The sequence below is a fragment of the Euprymna scolopes genome, chromosome 32, assembly GCF_053919585.1.
Source record: "Euprymna scolopes isolate OS-2025 chromosome 32, ASM5391958v1, whole genome shotgun sequence".
Lineage (NCBI taxonomy): Eukaryota > Metazoa > Mollusca > Cephalopoda > Sepiida > Sepiolidae > Euprymna > Euprymna scolopes.
In genome coordinates this window covers 13,807,501-13,827,551 of record NC_136513.1, presented here as the reverse complement: position 1 = coordinate 13,827,551, position 20,051 = coordinate 13,807,501, and positions in this window count along the sequence as shown.

Here is a 20,051-nt window from a genome sequence, read left to right as displayed (position 1 = left end):
ATTGTGAGTACTGCCTATTTAAATATCATTGAGACTGTTCACGTAATTCCATTTAAATATCTGGGATACTCTGCACGTTAGGTTGAAAATGCTCTCCGCCTGCAAATAGAGGGAGTGTCTTTAAGGTTGTAGCATGATAAGCCTTAAGGATATTCGTGAGAAAAATGTATTTACGTTGCTTTATTTTATTTACTTTTCCAGTTTTCTCACATATAATAGAACGCAATGTAGTTATTTTTTTTTAGATGTACATACTTCGGATTCCCTTTTTTACATCCCTCGATACAACCTTAAGAAAGCGATGATAGAAACCGTTCAGATAAATTATCCTTTAACTAGTTTGCATTTCTAATTCAAAATGACATAATATAAACATACCAAAAGGTATTAAAAGTTAGTCTTCAAACTGTCGAATTTCAGTAATGCCAAAACGCAATTTATTTCCATTTGATGGACTGATCGTATCTATTTCTTTTGATAAGTTTATGGAAAAATATTCATCAGTTAATATAATAATTAAGTGCTATATGTTATGGTACGAAAAGATAATGTCAAGAATCGAAAATGTACGTCGAATTAAAGTAAATTAATTGTAAAATGGACAAAATCATAAATTTTAGAATATAAACTTCTGTCATTCATTCACTATATTGCTCTGTAATTACATTGGGATACTTAAAGAAATGTTTGTGCATATTTTAAGAAAAAAGTATATTTATCCAGAAATATATATCTATATATCTTTATCTATCTATCTATGTATCTCCTCTCTCTCTCTCTCTCTCTCTCTCTCTCTGTATATATATATATATATATATATATATATATATATATATATATATATGATGAATTCGAAAAAAATAAACATCTTATATATTCAAACGAACTAAAATTAAATTGTGAACATAGAGGACAACAGGCTACATTTCTGGATTTAGATATAATTGAGGATGGGATTTTTCTTTATAAAATATTTGATAAAAGAAACGTATTCCTTTTTAAAATAGTACGTATGCCCCATAAGGATAGCACCTGCCCTGTTTTTGTGTTTTATGGAACCATTATGTCAGAGTTTTTGAGAATAGCTCGCGTTACTCTAAAATTAACAGATTTTATACCACCATTTTCTAGCTTAGTAATAAGGATGATAAAACAAGGTAGGGATAAGAATAAAATATTTAAACAGTTAAATAAAGCATTTGTTCGTTATCCTGATGCTTTTGAATCGTGTAAGATAAACCAGACTATATTAATAAAGGAAATCCAAAACTATATTAGCAATGTATAAAATGTATTTATAATTACATATGATAAATTTATATTAAAAAAAAATGTATATATGTAAAAATAAAATATTTTCAACCTTTATATATCTAATTTTAAATAAATAAGAATGTAAATATACAAACTACTAAATATAGTGGGGGTGATAAGTAGTTAAATTGATTAATCCAAAGCTTATAAATACAAGACTGATAAATTAAATAATGTATCCATTTTAAATGTGGAAATTGATGAATCGCACAGGTAAGAACTTCATTTTTATACTATGAAAAGGTTAGTAATTGCAATTAAGAATAGGAAATTGGAAAAAAATTTGTAACATGTATTCTTCCTAAGATTAAGGGTGGTGGTGTTTGATCAACACTGCTGGGGAGTCATGAAGTAATATACTGTTTTGTTTTTAAATCTCCGAAACAGTGTTTCATGGTAAACAACTGATGATCCATTAAAAATATTAAAAAATGTGTATTATAGTAAATTCGAGAGAGTTGATGCAGTGATTGCAGGTGATTAAATGACTTACTGACTAGATCGTTTTTTAACGAATGATAAAAAGTAATGTTTTGTATGTTTTCAAATGTTAAAAACTTCAAAGACTATATATATATATATATATATATATATATATATATACATACATATATATTTATATATATATATATTAGTCCTCGCGCGAAAGAGGACACAAAATGTTTTACATAATAATAATAACAATAATAACAATAATAATAATAATAACAATAACAATAATAACAATAATAATGATAATAATAATACTAATACTAATAATAATAATAATAATAATAATAATAATAATAGAGTAACAATAACAAAGACTTTCGCTTACTAGAACTACTATTGACCTTTACCAGTTATACAGTATTTTTGAAATTTTCATCTCAATTTTTCTCGTTATGTACTGAAAATTTGCTAATGAAACCCATATGAAATATGTTCGTTATTAAATTTTAAACATTTTCTATTCTGAAAGAAGTTTAAAAAAGATTAAATCTACAATTTTTTTTTCAAAGTTTTTGTTTAAAAAATCAGATTTTTTCATTATTCAGACCTGTATTACAAAGAAAGAGTTATAAACAGAAAGAATATTCAGACCTGTAATAATACAAAGAAGAGGTTGAAAAATTGAGTTGTGGTGTGAGGAGAAATACAAACTCAAACAAAGAGAATATCCAGGCTTGTAATAATACAACGAGGGGATTGCAAAATGAGTTGTGGTGTGAGGAGAAATACAAACTGAAATAGTGAGAAGGAGAGTTTTAAAATATAATCTTAAAAAGAAAAGATACAAGTTAGAAAAGCATTTCATCCTAGGCATGAGAATTGTTAAACAAAATGTTTTACTATATGCTTAAAAATTAAGGTACTATATTCAATTTGAAATTTATTCATCTCCAAAGTGCACTCTTATAAATTTTACAAACAAAAAAATTTACAAAATTAATTTAAATTGAATGAAAAAATCATCTTGGATTTATTTTATGTAATGTATATTTTTTTGCAATTTAAAAACATTTTTTTTCATCTAGCAATTAATAATATAGATATAAAATGTTCAATGATTTTTTTAAAGTGCAACAGAAGTACATTACATAAAATAAATCCAACGGTTTTTAAAATAAGTTTAACATAGTGTTTTTTACATATTTAAACAAAGTTTTTATTCGCATATTCTTTACTTTACCCCCTCGCCCACTTACACACGCACCTCCAAACAACAGGGAACCTTTTATCCTTATATATATTTTTTTCATCTAGCAATTTATAATATAGATATAAAATATTCAATGATTTTTTAAAAGTGTAACAGAATGTGCATTACATAAAATACATCCAACGGTATTTTAAATAAGTTTAACATATTTGTTGACATATTTAAACAGAGTTATTATTTGCATAATCTTTACTTTACCCCCTCACCCACTTGCACACGCACCTCCAAACACCAGGGAAACTGCCATCCTTATATATATATATATATATATATATATATATATATATATATATATATATATATATATATAACTTGTTTTGCCCCTTGATTTTGACCTTATTAGGATTAAAAATCAAGAAATTACATGCAAATGTAATATGCACAAAATGCAGCACAATATCTGTGTGTTATAGGCATACACCCTCTCCATTTCCTCGATAAACGTAGATTCCTATATTTGTTCTCTTGAGAATTCAATTCCCAATCGGATAAAATCAATGGCAGTACTACAATTTTCTTTCTCTAATACAATTTTCTTTTGTTTGGGGTGTCCCGGTTTTTAAAGAAATTTAACATCTTTTTTTTTAATATTATAACAGGGTTATTACATCGCTTATTCATTATTTTACCCCCTCCTTACACACATATCTCCAAACACCCTGTCAACGCTGGGTACCCCCGCAATCATTTATTTAAATGCTACATAAAATCTTAAGAAATAAGATCTCATACAAGGAAAAGTTATCATTAAGGCGTAATCTGATATCCTTGGTAAAAACTATCTCGACATCTTTTTTTTTATGTTCGTCCTCATAAAAATTCTGATAGGGCTGATGCTCCTTTAGATCGTGATATGCATCAATGTTTTTAACATGTAATTTTAAGGGGATACTTTTTTATACTAAGTTATTTCAGCACTGTAAATATGAAAATATAAATAAGCAGATATTAAACTTTTGAAGAAAACACATATACATGTACGGCTATAATTTAAACCGCAACCAAAATTTATTGGTGGACCTAAACATGCATCTTTATTATAACCGGTATAATGCAGTTGGAATTTTTTTACGACATAACCCAGCGTAGTATAAACACCCCGAAACTCTCCATATTAAGAACCGCTTTAGGAATACACACTCAGAATCTCGAAGAATATATTGCATAATAAAACATACTATAACAACTATAGGTAGTGATTCTCGTTCAGATCGGTCAAAATATTTATAAGATAAAATGGAAGTTTATAAAAAATCAAACGAAAGTCACTCAGATGAAAAAAAGATGTAAGCGTGACAAAGCAAATAACAAGGCCGCTATATTAAGACATAGATTTACATAAATCGCTCATTAGTTCCTTTTCATTTTTCTTATGGGATGACGACCTTTAATTAATTATTACGCGTAAATAGTTCATGCAGATACGTAACACGATTTATACTTGCGTTACATTTGCGTAAAAAGATGATAGTAAACACACACCCTTATATATATATATATATATATATATATATATATATATATATATATATATATATATATATATATACAGTGATGATCATATTTATTGGCACGGTAAAATAAAAGTTACATTTTGTCTAATAAATTCTAAAAAAGGGATTAAATTAAAGAAAATAACAAAGTATATTATGTATTTTTAACTGGCGTTTCCCATGCAGCAATCGGATTTTAGAAAAAAAAAATAACAAAGGAACAACTAACATAATTGCAAAAAACCCTCGTTCAAAATTATTGGCACGATTTATTTAATAATCAATTGTATAGCCTTTGGCCTTGATTACCTTCCTCAGTCGCTTTTCATAGTTTACAACCAAGTTGTTGCACTCTTCAGTAGTAATTTTAGCCCACTCTTCCTGACAATAATCCTCCAATTGAATAAGATTCTTAGGCTTCCTTTGCATTACTCTCAATTTTAATGTTCTCCATAAATTTTCAATTGGATTAAGGTCTGGGCTTTTTGATGGCCACCCCAAAACATTAATATGATTGTCCTCAAGCCATTTCTTAGTCAGTTTAGCCGAATGCTTTGGGTCATTATCTTGCATGAACCACCAACGACGACCAAGTGAGAGCTCTTTAGCAGTCTTTCAGGTTTTCATCCAATATTTTAACATAATCTCCTTTTTTATGCTACCTGTGACCTTAACAAGTCGCCCGGGTCCAGAGGCAGCAAAGGATCCCCAAAACATCAAACTGCCTCCACCGTGCTTCACTGTGGGTATGGTGTTCTTAGGCAGGAAAGCTTCGCCAGATTTTCTGTAAATATAAGACACTTTATTATGGCCGAATAACTCTATTTTCGTTTCGTCAGTCCATAGAACACGTTTCCAGAATGCAACATCTTTATCAATATGACGTTTTGCAAAGGCTAGCCTTGCTTTCAGGTGCATAGGCTTCAATAAGGGAGTCTTTCTCGGACGACATGCTTTTAAACCAGCTCTCTTCAAAACTCTACCAACTGTATGTCGAGATACATTCACTCCAGAGGTGCTCTGTTCATCAACAATCTCCCCAACAGAGATCTTGGGTTTTTTTTTACTTGTCGAACAATTTTCCGTTCATCTCTTGGGGAAAGAATCCTTTTTCTCCCTCTACCCTCTAAACTCATAACGTGGCCTTGCGATTTGAACTTGTTTATTATGGCTCTAACAGTGGATTTGGGAAGGTTTAGCTTCTTTGAAATCTTATCATAGCCCTCCCCATTGGTATGGCATGCTACAACAAGCTTCCTGACGTCTTCGCTGTGTTCCTTAGTTTTAACCATGGCGATTGAAAATTATAATTTAGTCACGTATAATAGTTTAAATAAATCGCTATCTAAAAATTATCTGAAAAAAATTATTCACTGAATTAGCGTTAAACAAGCATAATATTGCTATAAAAAAAGTTCAGCAAGCACGTAAACCGGAAATTGATTGATATTATACTGATACTAAAAGAAAAACAAAGCCGTGCCAATAATTTTGAACAAGGGTTTTTTGCAATTATGTTTGTTGTTCCTTTGTTATTTATTTTTTCTAAAATCCGATTGCTGCATGGGAAACGCCAGTTAAAAATACATAATATACTTTGTTATTTTCTTTAATTTGATCCCTTGTTTAGAATTTATTAGACAAAATTTAACTTTTATTTTACCGTGCCAATAAATATAATCATCACTGTATATATATATATATATATATATATATATATATATATATATATATATATATATATATATATATATATATAAAAGTGAAACTATTTGTGTGTGTGTGTGTGTGTGTGTATCTGTCTGTCTATGCACATTTCCTCACGAAATAATTCAGTCAATTATCCGTCTATGGACTCAAGATTTGAGATAAGGGGTAGTGGGTGTGGGAAAATCTTTTTGGCTAGGAAGAAGTCAAAGTTTACAGAGTTAACTTATGCAGACTCTAGCAAACGTATCCGCTAATTTTTGGTATGAACACTTTAATATATAGATGTAGGTTAATTGGACATGAGAAACATTTTTAAATGAAATTTTAACACAAAACAGTAAATTTTAAGTGGTCAAAATTTGGTTCAAACTTACGTCTGCGGCCTCTGCCAAATGTTCTTCTATTGTAGTTCAGGCATTACTGTACATATTAATCCTTATATATATATATATATATATATATATATATATATATATATATATATATATATATATATATATATGCACATAAACTTATGAACAGTGCATAGGGCCCGAGCACAGCCGGGCAGAACTGCTATTATATCTATAACAGTGAAAGTGTATGTGTTCCTGTATGTGTATGTACATTCTTACAAAACTACTCTGTCAATTTTCAGTCTAGAGAATCAAAATTCGATAGTAGGGGTATTGATATTTGATAAGATCGTTTTTATCGGTTTTAAACCAGTGTTTTGGCTGTTGAAGGGTAAAATATTACTGATCTGTCATTTGAAAACTCTTCCAAACTCCTCTGCCAATTTTGGGTCTAAAATGTTGAAATTTTAGATGTAGGATACTTGACCATTTCTCAAAGAATAATTTAATTTTAGTCCAAAACAATAAATGTAAAGAAGTCAATGTTCTGGTATTAGTTTTTTTTTAATTGACGTCGTGGGCTCTACCAAATTAGTTTTGTGCTTAATACTTGGTTGAAAGTTTACAGACTTGGACATAGTAGACTCTACCAAACTTCTCCGCAAATGTTGGGGCTAAACACTTGTAATTTAATATGTTGGTTATCTGTACATGCGTAAATCGTTTTATATATACGTATATATATATATATATATATATATATATATATATATATATATTGTGAGAAATTTCACATTCAACCGTCATATTTCTTTTAGGCCGCCTACATGGTGTGCTAGCCGGTCTGTGATTGGTTCGAATTGGAATGTGTCAGGTGATTTGACTTGGCGCTTATTTGTATTCATGGTTATTTTTGAGTCTGCAGAAAGATTCAGTAAGGAACAGACTCGTTCCCTGTAGTTTCAGCGAAAGAAGGGGGCTACACCAATTCCTTCATGATATATGACTAAACCGTTGGTTAACTAAGGATCAAATCTCTACAAGCAGAGACAATGTTATGAGTCGGAAATTATCCGAATAACAGGATGGTCTTGAAGTTTATTTCTACACGGTTTTTTCTACCAAATAATGGATCTTATCTACATTCATCTAGAGACCGGCGTGTCCGCATATACCTAATTATAGGCGTCAACATTCCAGCCGAGTCTACTATCTACATACATGGATCCGTACAAAGGAAAACGAACTAACATTCCAACATTAGGAATTCAAACTGAAGGCTTCATGCATATGGAGGCAAATCGACAACCGTTTTGCAAAAGGACTTACCAGAACCAAAGAAATGTCATTGCTGTTACAGTGTAGATACAATTTGAGTTTAATGGTATAGCTTTAGTTCGTGGAATTCAGTTGCTTCTGCAGGGAAGAATTTGAGTGTGTGAGAAAGAACTTTCTCACAATATATGTATGCTCATAAAGTCGTGAAATGTACAAAGCGCCCAATCAAAGCTGGGCTGAATTGCTAGTTATATATGAAACAAAATTATGTTCTCCTTATTTATTTAGATAACATAGCTTCAAAAGAAAATCCATATGTAGGATCTTACTACCGATGTATCTTGGTCCTAGAACTGATCCTTGTTTCTAAGTAAACATTTAGTTTTCATTTTTTACTTTAGCTGATCAGATATTTTCTCTTCGCTTACACACAATAAAAGGAGTGATTCTGTTAACAGTAGTAAATCTTTACCATTTAACTCAATACATCGTATATAAATAGATCATACGTTTTGTATAACGCCCGTTTTTTTATATTAAACTGTTTGTCGGTTTATTTTGTATTTATCAGTATGTGTGTGCATTAGTAATTACGTATCAAACATTTCATAATAAAAAAGATGGATTTCCATATTAAAAGTAATATTATCATCGATGACAACACTCTACAAGCCAGAAATGAAAAAAGATCTATCTGAGTCTCTTTCGTCCATTAATTAATGAACCTAAATACAATTTCCATGGGGAAAGTTTCTTTAATAGATCTACCCACCAGATTAAATCTGTAGAGCGTATTCCCTTTGAAGCTGAGTACAACCTGGTCGTTTTTCAAGTCTAACTTAGACAGGTTCTTCTTTAGTTGGTGTCTTAAAAAATCTAATTCTATCAACATTTAACCACTATCGATCGTTACCGTGTTGTTTCACTCACCAGCTGGCACGTATTAACCGTATCCTCGAGTGGTCTCCAGACCTGATAAATAGTGACTCTCTTATAAAAACAATCACTTTTTTCATAATTATCTTTGAATATACATGCCACAATGTTCGCCATAATTCATTGTTGGTAATTTATAGTTAATAAACCTGAGGTAATTTGACTAGTGTCGGTTGTTCAGTTCTTTTTAATTATCAATGTAAATATTGAGAAAACTGAGTGATACTTACAGTGCCTTACATAAGATTCACGACGTTTTTTGTAGTGGCATGTAAAATTGTCGTCAACTCAGTATGATATTGCTATGTATCGTATGGGATGACTGACTGATTTTTGATGGGCCCAGGTTCAAATAAACAACTACACAAGGAATTGGATCACAGCTAAAAAATTTACAAAACTGCAACCTGGACGTGAGGGCATTTAAGAAGAACGATATGCAATGAAAGTATGTTTAAACTTAGAAAAATGACACAGAAACGTATGGAATGCTTCAGATTACTTTGAGATCATCATGCGTGAATCGAGTGACATAAATGATTCAAGAAAGGCAAGGAGTGTGTGAGTGATAGTGAGAGGTGTGGAAGAAGTAAAATGGTCAGAACACCAGATTTGATTAGTCAAATAACGAATTTCATCGATAAGAACCGTAGTGTATGAACAAAGACAGAAAATGCACAGTTTCGTGTCAGTGTCAGAACTGTACACACACTTGTTCCCGAGGAACTTAAGATGCGGAAGATTTGCGGGAATGCACCGCTCTACACCTCCGTACTTGTCACAGACTATTTCACCAAGATAAACATTAAGACATTTACTCACCTTCCATATTGTTCAGATTCCTTGTGATTTTGGTTATATTATCAGCTCAAGGAAAACCTTAAAGGCGGTCGTTATTAGAAAATTGAATAGAGGTTGTGACGAGGTCATTCACAAGCTCAGAAAAAGAACTTCCATGGTGTATTTTGGAAATTGTTGGAATAGCGCAACAAATGCATTGCAGCCGGAAAAGATTACTTCGAAGGAGATTACCGTTTAACGTGTGTACTATCAATAATAGTGTGCATACGAAATATCTGGAAACTTATTGAAGGCAACTGGTATATCTAAGTTATGAGGATATGTTTTTTTAATAGTTTTGACATTATACAGATGTTTTATATTTATTACTATTTTTGCATTCAGTAATTATAGAAAAATCTATTAATTTTAGCTATTTACAATGCCTCCCTACGGGACAGAGTTAAACACCAGGGCAGTTTTTTTTAACGTGGAGAAAAGGTACAAAAATACAAATTGTCGTGACGGAGTTCTCCTCCACTGTAAGAGAACGAGAAATAGAAGTGCCGCATCTGAAGAACAGATACTACACGTTGATCTTGCCCAAAATTGTAGATAAGCAGAAACGACTGAATTATGCGTATAATAGATACAGCGTTTGCACATTTTTAACATCAGTGCTGCATTTAGAAACGGTAATCAGAAGATTTACGTTTATTGTATGAGACATTCAGGTTCAATGCTCCTGCTTATTAACTATTCGGGTGGTATTTTAGCATAACAAATTAACGGAAGATAAATGACTCCTGCAATTTTTTCGTTAAAAATAAACAAGATTTTTTACAGACTCCAGGGGACTAATTTTTTAAATACGAGTCAGACATATTAAAGAAAAAAGTGGTTCTATTTAATTGAAGTATTGTGTTCTGTTTTATTTTGTAAGTGTTTTTGTTTCTTTTATTTTGTTGATATCAAAGTTTTAACACCCCTTCCCCCCAAAAAAAGAAACATTAACAATTAATAGTAAATATATAACACACAATTTTAATTAACCGAAATGTATGCCGGACAGTTTGAAAAATCACTAAAAAAAACAAATGATGCCACCTTGCATCTTTGATAAAATATTCGGACTAAAATTATGCTAGCCTGGGAGCCGGGCGTTGCCCTAGTATTTGGTGGGGTGTTGAGCAAAAAAAAGTGGCAGTAGGCTCGATCCCATACCGTGAAGGAGCAAAAGAACGTGGAAAAAAAGTGTCGTCTTTATAGTTGCGTCCATCGCCAATCCCGCAGTGACAAAGGTTGAAATTAAGCCTAGTCAATTGAAATCCAAAAGAGGTGATGAATTTCAAAAATTTTAGAGAGGTGTGTAGTCGCGGGTGAAGAAATTAATGTTTTTAGACAGATTTTTCGATATTTGTTGATTGCATAGGCCAGCTTAAAAACTATCCCTACCTCATTAAATCAGTAGCCTTTGTCCAAAGCTTAAGGCATACATACATACGTACATACATACATACATACATACATACATGCATACATACATTTAAATAGGCAAGTGAGATTTATATTATAGATGTACGGTATTTGTGCAGAATAATCGCCGCGTTATCCTTATCATATTCAGAAGGGGTTATGTAAACCGCAGGAAGTTCGAAACGAAAATTTCTGTCCAGTTTGTAAAAACCGAGTATCGTAAATTTGTGTTATGTTTCTTTTTATCGAAAATATTTATAAAGCTAGTACACAATTTTTAATTAAGGAAAACATCAAATCATAATCAAGAAGAAACACATCATAGCGTAAAAAAAGGTATTAAAGGAAAATACTGTTTGCCAATTGTCCTTTGCTGCTATTTCATTGGCTAATCGATTATATAACCTCCGATGGTTTACAGAAGTTGCCGGGCCTATTCCAACGATAATGCAGAAGTATCTTGATGTCTATATTGAGTTCATCACTGTTTTCACGTGGTAAATGGAAACGGTCTCTACGAGAGTCTATGATGTATTCAGTTTCAGTTCCATATCAGACAGCAGGTAAAACCTAGACGTGTCTGCCAGCGAATTTCTTCGAAATCATTTAACATAAACGTTTCATACGTTACCCAAACATTTAATAAAAAAAATGTTACAGTACTGTTATAACAAAACTATTTACTTCATTTTGGTTAACGATACGGTACATCAACTATTTTGCATTTTACAACAAATGTATTTATTTGTTCGATCAACTGCTAAATATGAGAATGTGCACAGTACCTTTTCCCTATACTCTTTTTTTCTTCTCTGTGTCCCCGTTTTGAGTTGCGACTCAGTCATTATTATTTCTCTTTCTGTAAACGGAAGCCTTAAGTAGCACATAAATAATGGACGCATAGGACCTCTCGTAATTTGTTTTTTGAATATAGTTGGATTTAATCGTTTTCTGCAGACCTGCGGGGATAGGTATCGCCAAATCACATACAAGCCCACCATTCCGGGAGAGGGGGGTCTTTAATTTACTACTACATCCAAAACCATGTGCATACGTTCTAGCATCCAAGAAATGACTGACTAGCCTCTTTCTAAAATCTCATATCCAGAACATGATGTCGTAAAAATCTTTCCTCTCGTTCGCACGAACGAAACCTCGCTGCATCTTACTAATTTCCGTTAACCCCTCTGATGACCTCTTTTCTGACACCTAAGCTGCAGCTGCATTCAACACCTTTTGGGATTCAACGAGTCTTAAACCTTACAAACAGGGCTCGTCTTCAGTCTATTTCTATATATTAGCTAAAACTGCTAACCTGTTAAAAGTGGGCTCCTTTATATAACTTACATCAGGTCAAACATCTATCTACAACTCTAATAATTGCACCCAGTAAATATTATGTGCGCCCGTTCTTGAGAGATAAATTAAACATATATTCTGCAACGGGATTTGAAATATTTTCCATATATTTATCTATAAAAGCGAGAATGTGTGTGAGGACACTTATCAACTTTTATAATCCAGGAATATTTGATTTAATTTTATCGGATTGATGTGATTGAAATTGGCTATATAGTGTATTCAGACATGTGGACAATTTTAATTCGTTTTCATCCAGAAAAAAAGGATGTAAATGGGATCGTAATTGAAAAATAGGTACGTGAGGATCATCGTATTTTTATATGTGTGCTAATCGCTTCAGGACAGCGTATGCTCTAATAGTTCACATTGTGTTAAGAATAAGGTTTGCAAACATATTTTTTAAATTGCGTCACGTTGGGCTAATGATTACCGTACATTACACACTGCCTTTATGTTTTGATTTCAATCTCAGCTCGACTGTGCGTTTTTATGTATAAAAATGAACTGTTAAGAAGAATAAAACAGAATACTCGCATGCACGTGTCTCAGGTTCAGTCTGATTTTTTTACGTCATTTTTATGAAGGAAATTAACGTTAGATCCAATACCGGGCAACGCCGGGTAGAGATTCTAGATTTTATTATAAAACTATTGTTCAGTCGTGTATTTAAGGGAACAGAGAAAACCACGTACTCAACCGTAAAGTTTTGTATTGAAACCGTGTGCGAGACTGGGTATGCCTGCTTTAAGGAGTGAACTGTATATTGCAAATAGTTACCCAACATACTTTTAATTTTACGAATATTTGAATTATTTGCTGTTATATGAAATATTTTATATCGTTTCTTACGTAATCTTAAAATAAAGACTTTAATTTTTTTACTGGGATCATTCAACAGATTGTTGTATTAAGCCTTATATTACTAGCGAACCCGTTGAAATTCCACAGCGGTATCTTTCATATGCAATGTATTGGTGTTGGCATTCTCTGGATGTTCAGCGTAAACAAAGAGGCATCGATATTATTCTAGCTCTTTTGTTAAAACTGTAAAACTATTTATCTAACGTACCAAGTACGCCTGGCGTAGTCCAGCCGTAAAACATGCTTTACTATGATATTTTAATTCTGTCAGATTTCGTATACATTATTATAGAAACAAATTTTCTATTGATTCTTATATATTACAAAGGTGTAATTTCAATATATATATATATATATATATATATATATATATATATATATATATATATATATATATATATATATATATACATATGGCTGGGGTGCATTATCTTAAATAGAATCCAAAACAAAATATTATGAAGATTATAAATATATATAACCCAAACCGAAAGAAAACTTATGAAGAACTCTTGGTAAAAATAAATATTTATTAAAAAACATAGATAACTTGAGTGTTATCAGTTTTAATGAAAACCGAAACCAAAAATTAGGAACATTTATTGGAAAAATAATTTATTGCAAGAAATGGAAGGTAATAAACATAAAACGACAGTGACGTAGAAGAAAAAAAGACGTAAGCGTGACACGCAAAATTACACTCCCGCTATCCTGTTTATATATAGACGAGCGATACCTGTGGACGTTTCACCGGGGGCTAACCTGTATGTAACATATTGATGTTGGCATTCTGTAGATGTTCAGCTAAAATGGAGATGCTCTAATATTATTGTAGCTTTTTTTTGTTCAAACTGCAAAAGTATTTAGCTAAGCTAGCAGGGATGCCCGGCATCGCCCGGCCGTTAAGTATGCTTCAAGATGATATTTTAATTCTTGCAGATTGCGTATGTATTATTATAGAGTTAATGTTCTAGCGATTTTTCTATGTTATGAAGTTGCGATTTCAAAAATACAAAAATATATCCATATGAGGTGGATGATTAGCTTAAATTAGAACCAAAACCAAAACTTATAAACAACATATATATATATATATATATATATATATATATATATATATATATATATATTAAGTTCTTCCAGCTATAGGATTTTTGGTTACATTTTTTATAAAAATAGATTACTAAAGTGTCATCAGCTATGATTGAAACTGAAACAAAACTTATGAACAAATCTTCGTAAAATTATTTGTTACAAGAAGTGGAAGTTTAAAACCGAAACCAAAACGTTTTTTTTGGCCGAATTAATTATAAAAAAAAAGATTTCTGGGGTGCCATCAGCTATAATTGAAACTGAAACTAAAACTTATGAAGAATTCTTGGTAAAATTATTTATTACAAGAAATGGAAGCCCATAACAATTGAACGATAGTCATCAGGATATACGCGTGACACACAATAAATAACACACACGCTATCCTATTAATATAAAGATAATATATTTAGAAAATATACTTTAAACTGGAATGACATACCCCTAATTTAAACAATCGATCTGCTGTGCCATCCCTGTTTCTTTTTTACGTACGGTAGAACATATTTTGTATTCCTAAAGTGTGATATACGTTTATCACGTCACCTGTCGAGAGATATCCCAAAAAATGAACAAGAATTTCTATTTTGACAGGCAGTTATTTATGAGAATATGTATTCTGTACATCCGTTTTTTTTTCTGTTGATATACGTCAGATGATACTGTCAAGTAAATCACATTGGCTTAAGAGTAAAACAAAAAGGCCCAGATAAATATTCGCCGGGGTGGCGAAAAGACTCTCTCCTATATACGTGAACAAAAAAATGTATAATAAATAACAAAGATAAAACTACAGGAAAATAACAAAATATGTATTGAAAACAGGGTAGATATTTATTCATCATTAAAAGATTTGAGAATCCGACACCTTTGTTTTACTTTTATATTGGTTTTGAAATAATACTTTTAAATAGTATGTTATGTAGTGATCCATGAACACGAGAAAAAACACTAAACTACTTTCCTTTCTTTGCACTTTCCTATATATAGTCATAATCACGTTGCAATACCGTGTCGTTTTATATTCCTAGGTTTAACCACGCTGATTTAAAAATACCAGATGCTTGAATCTTCTTTGTTTTCTGCAGGGCCGACTGATTTAACTTAAGATATTTATGGCAGGCAGAAAAAAAGGCAAGAGACACAATTGCAATATATATTATATAATCTTAACTATTTATTTTACAAAAATATATATAACGAAAAATATACACATTGTATTATCTTTTACAATTAAAAATGGATAATATACTCTTCCAAACTAACTAAACTACGTTAACTAGGGTTGAGAGAAGGGGCTTCCTCCCCTCTAATTAACGGAGAGACAGAAATATGCGTGATCACCTCATGATGGTCCTGACAGAAAGAGGTAAATAAAGGATTACGGAATTATAGAGCTGCATTTCTGTGTATTCCTGCGCCTACGACCAAATCACCAACAGGTCAGACAGGGAGGAAGGGAGGGTGCGTAAGCAACTACCAAAACCATGGCACTACAATATAGTGCACCATAATATTGTAAATATTAAATCTGAATAAATATTTGTACCCTTTGCTAAACAATAAATTTGATCTTAATTCTACATTATTTAATTCATAAATTCCATATATGTATGTATATATATATATATGTATATATAAATATATATATATATATATATATATATATATACATATATATATGGAATAACCCATACATCCCTACAAGACGACACAACCAACCTCCCAACCGGATCAACGAAACTAATGACCCTCACAACAATTTTTTAGGAATTCCTCACAAAATGACAACACCAGACTAGACAACAAAAACCTCAAAGTCATCAACCTATCTACAGAGACACTTACAAAGGACGAAATTCAAGTACTAAAACGAGGCCTCAAATTCTGCCCAACTCCCAAAAGTAACATAGCAGAGTTAAAGAAAGACCTTAAAGAATTTGAACGCAAATTTAGACTCATAGATATACTTAATGACAGTGATAAGACAACAGACGACTCTCTAGTGAAAAACAAATCAAAATACTTCCCCAACAAACATAGCAACACAAAATAACTCAATACCTTATTTGAAAGGCTCTGGAACCTCATCCTCCACCAGAAAGAAACCCCCACCAGTAATCTAACACGAAAATAACATCAAGCACTTAAAAAAATCCAACACAATTTACAACTTAGTTATAAAGGAAGCAGACAAAGGTAGTGCAGTGGTTAAAATGACTAAGAACTTCTAAAAATCACAAATTTTAGAATCACTAGGGAACGAAAATTATTACAAACCAATTAGCTCTAACATAGATCACACAACCATATCTAAATTAAAACAAAACTCTGCACAACATACAATAGTACATTAACTAAAAAAAGAAAAATACTTCCTTACAAACTTCACAACAAAAACAAACATATTCGATGGGATACCCAAAATACACAAATCTACCAGGTCAGACATGCCATCAACATACAAAAGTCGGAGTACATAAGCACCCCGAACCCGAACGACCTCACATTCAGACCCATAGTAGCAGGACTATCATGCCCAACAAGCTGACTTAACAACCTAATAGATATAATATTACAGCCCTTCACCAATCTAGTTGGAAGTTTTGTAAGAGATGACACACACTTCCTTAGTTCCCTACCACAAACAGTAGACGATGGGACAATACTAGTCACATTTGATGTTAGCAACCTATATAGCAATATCCCACACAACCTAGGAAAAGTAGCTATCGCATATTGGATTGACAAACATACACATACTCTACACCGCAGATTCAATAAACAATTCGTGATTGATAGCATCGATATAATCCTCAATAAAAACTCCTTCCAATTAAATAAAGATAACTACATCCAAATATGGGCACAGCAATGGGTACTAAAATATTGCCGACATATGCCACCCTTACACTCGCCTTCCTAGATTAGACCCTTTATGAAACGATAGAGCAAAGCTACTGACACAATATAAAAATACGCTTCATAAAATCATGGACAAGATACCTAGACGACTGCTTTATCCTCTGGAGGACCACATGGGGGATGTCAAAGAACTCCACACTTTGCTACAAAATCTACACCCAAAAATAAACTTCACTTTGGAACAAAGCCCCACAAAACTACCTTTCCTAGACATCCTATTAATAATAAAACACAACAACATTATAACAGACATCTACCACAAGCCCACAGACACTCAACAATACATCACTTCTAAAGCCACAACCCCAAGAACTGTCTAAAATCAATACCCTACTCCTTAGCACGTAGAGTCTACGCCATAGTAACAGACATACACCTCCGTTCAACTAGACTTGATGGACTACAAATAACACTGAGGAAAAGAGGATATCCACTACCACTAATACAGAAAGGTATAGAACTGGCTGAAAAAATTCCACTAGACCAACTAAAGTCCTAAAAGAACACAACAAAGAACACATTTTAGCATACGTTTTTACACACAACACAAACAACCCAGAACTATTTACACAGATAATAAAAAACTTATCCTCCTCAATCAGAACAAAAAACTAAACAACATACTTAAAACAGAAAAATAATCAAAAGCAAACGCCGACCCAAAAACTTCAAACAAATACTAACTTCCTCAAAACTCGTTCGACACACTACAAACGGGGTTACAAAATGCAACAAACCGCGATGTGGAGTATGTGACATAATAATAGAAGGTAACACATACCCATTCAAAAACCCAGCACATACATTAAAAAAAGATCTAAATCGCACCTCCAGAAATGTAGTATATGCACTAAGATGCACAGCATGCAACAAATCTTACTCAGGCGCCACCAAAAATTTCAGCAATAGAGTGGCCCTACATGAGAGCAACATACAAAATTGCAGATAACAGCCACCTCTATGTTTCAAAACACGTACACACATGCAGTGGAAACAGCTTCACAATATATGCCAACCTTCCAAACAGACGATTATTTTTATTTACTTACATAGGAAAAAACTTAATCACAAGATTCACTCCTGAACTGAACAGAGCCTAATATCAACACACAAAAAATGAAATTCAACGCACACTCACATACACATCCATATACATATACACCCCCACACATTAATCAGAACCGACACATTAAAACACACACACGCACGCGCATACACCACCCCACACAGACATAACACCCTATATTTTATACAACACAGTGAACAATACCAACCCTACTTAACCTCGAAACATACTACATTAGGAAACACCTAGAACCATAGTATAATATTTGTTTCAACATCTCGCTCCCTCCTCAGTCAGTGGAGAAGAAATCCTACATGACTGAGACAACTATCATCCATTTTATCACACCCCCTCCAATACCTATACCCCTCCAATTGGCACCTCCTCTCTGGGGAACAAGATCTTCCCCACACTAGCAACCAACCCTGGTCTGGCCATAACCACGTAGGGAGACAAATAAATAGAAACATTAAAAAGTCTCCTATACATATTTTAAAATTCACCCCTCTATCTAAACAAACATAATATAAAGAATACCCGGAAAGACTGAAACGAAAAATCACAATACTAAAATCCAAGCATCCAAGAATATATATCATAATAGAATGAAAACACCCCTACCCTTATTTCAGAAGAGCTGGTTCTCCAAGTATTCCCCACAGATACACATTAGTAACGACCTCTTACAAAATTGAAAATAATTTCTGACGAGGACGCTTCACAGAACGTCTGAAACGCGTGAAAACGATGCCAAGGATTTAAAAACATTATTACAATGATCCAAACATAATTCTCAATGAAAAACCAAGACACGGAATAATAAAATAATCTTAAAAAATACACATTGTTGGTGACTACCCCCTTATTCAAATATACATCTTTCTTTCGTTGGAATTGCTTAACCCATTATATATATATATATATATATATATATATATATATATATATATATATATATATATATAGTAATAGGATTGATAATTTAAAAATCAAATTATAATTAAATGAAAAATCCGTTTCATAAGAAGCAACAACAACAAAATCAATTATTTGTACGATCGTTTCGGAAAACAGTGTTTTTATTGTGGTAGACATCAAGTTACGGACAATAATTATTACATATAGTTTTTTATGAAACAAGGTTTCCTCATCAGCATATAGTGGAAAGGTTTTTTATGACATGTAAAAGACACCATAAATAAACCTAGCATTAAAGTAAGGCAGATATATCTGGAAAAATATAAAATAAAGGTATGGATTTTAAACTTGATAAGAAAATTTATCTGGGATAGGGATAGAAATAAAATAGAGTAAACTTATAAATATAAATTTGGTTCAAGTACAATATTATACATACAGAAATACATACATGCATATATATGAAAAAGTATACACATATATATATATACATATACATATATACATATATATATATATATATATATATATATATACATAAAAACATACGTACAAACATTTACTTTTAAATTTTTCGGCTTTTGAAATAAGGAACTATGGTTAAAGTACTCATATAGATGCTTGCTATAGTTTTTCAGCTGAAACCAACTTTAATAAATCTACCGATTAGTTACAAACCAACCCACCATATAATAATCCAGCACCGGACCTAACGGAAAATAAGCACAGTAAACAAGAGGCAATATATTTTGGTTCCACATCTGGCCTAATAAAACATAGAATTTAAACGCACAAATATTTTT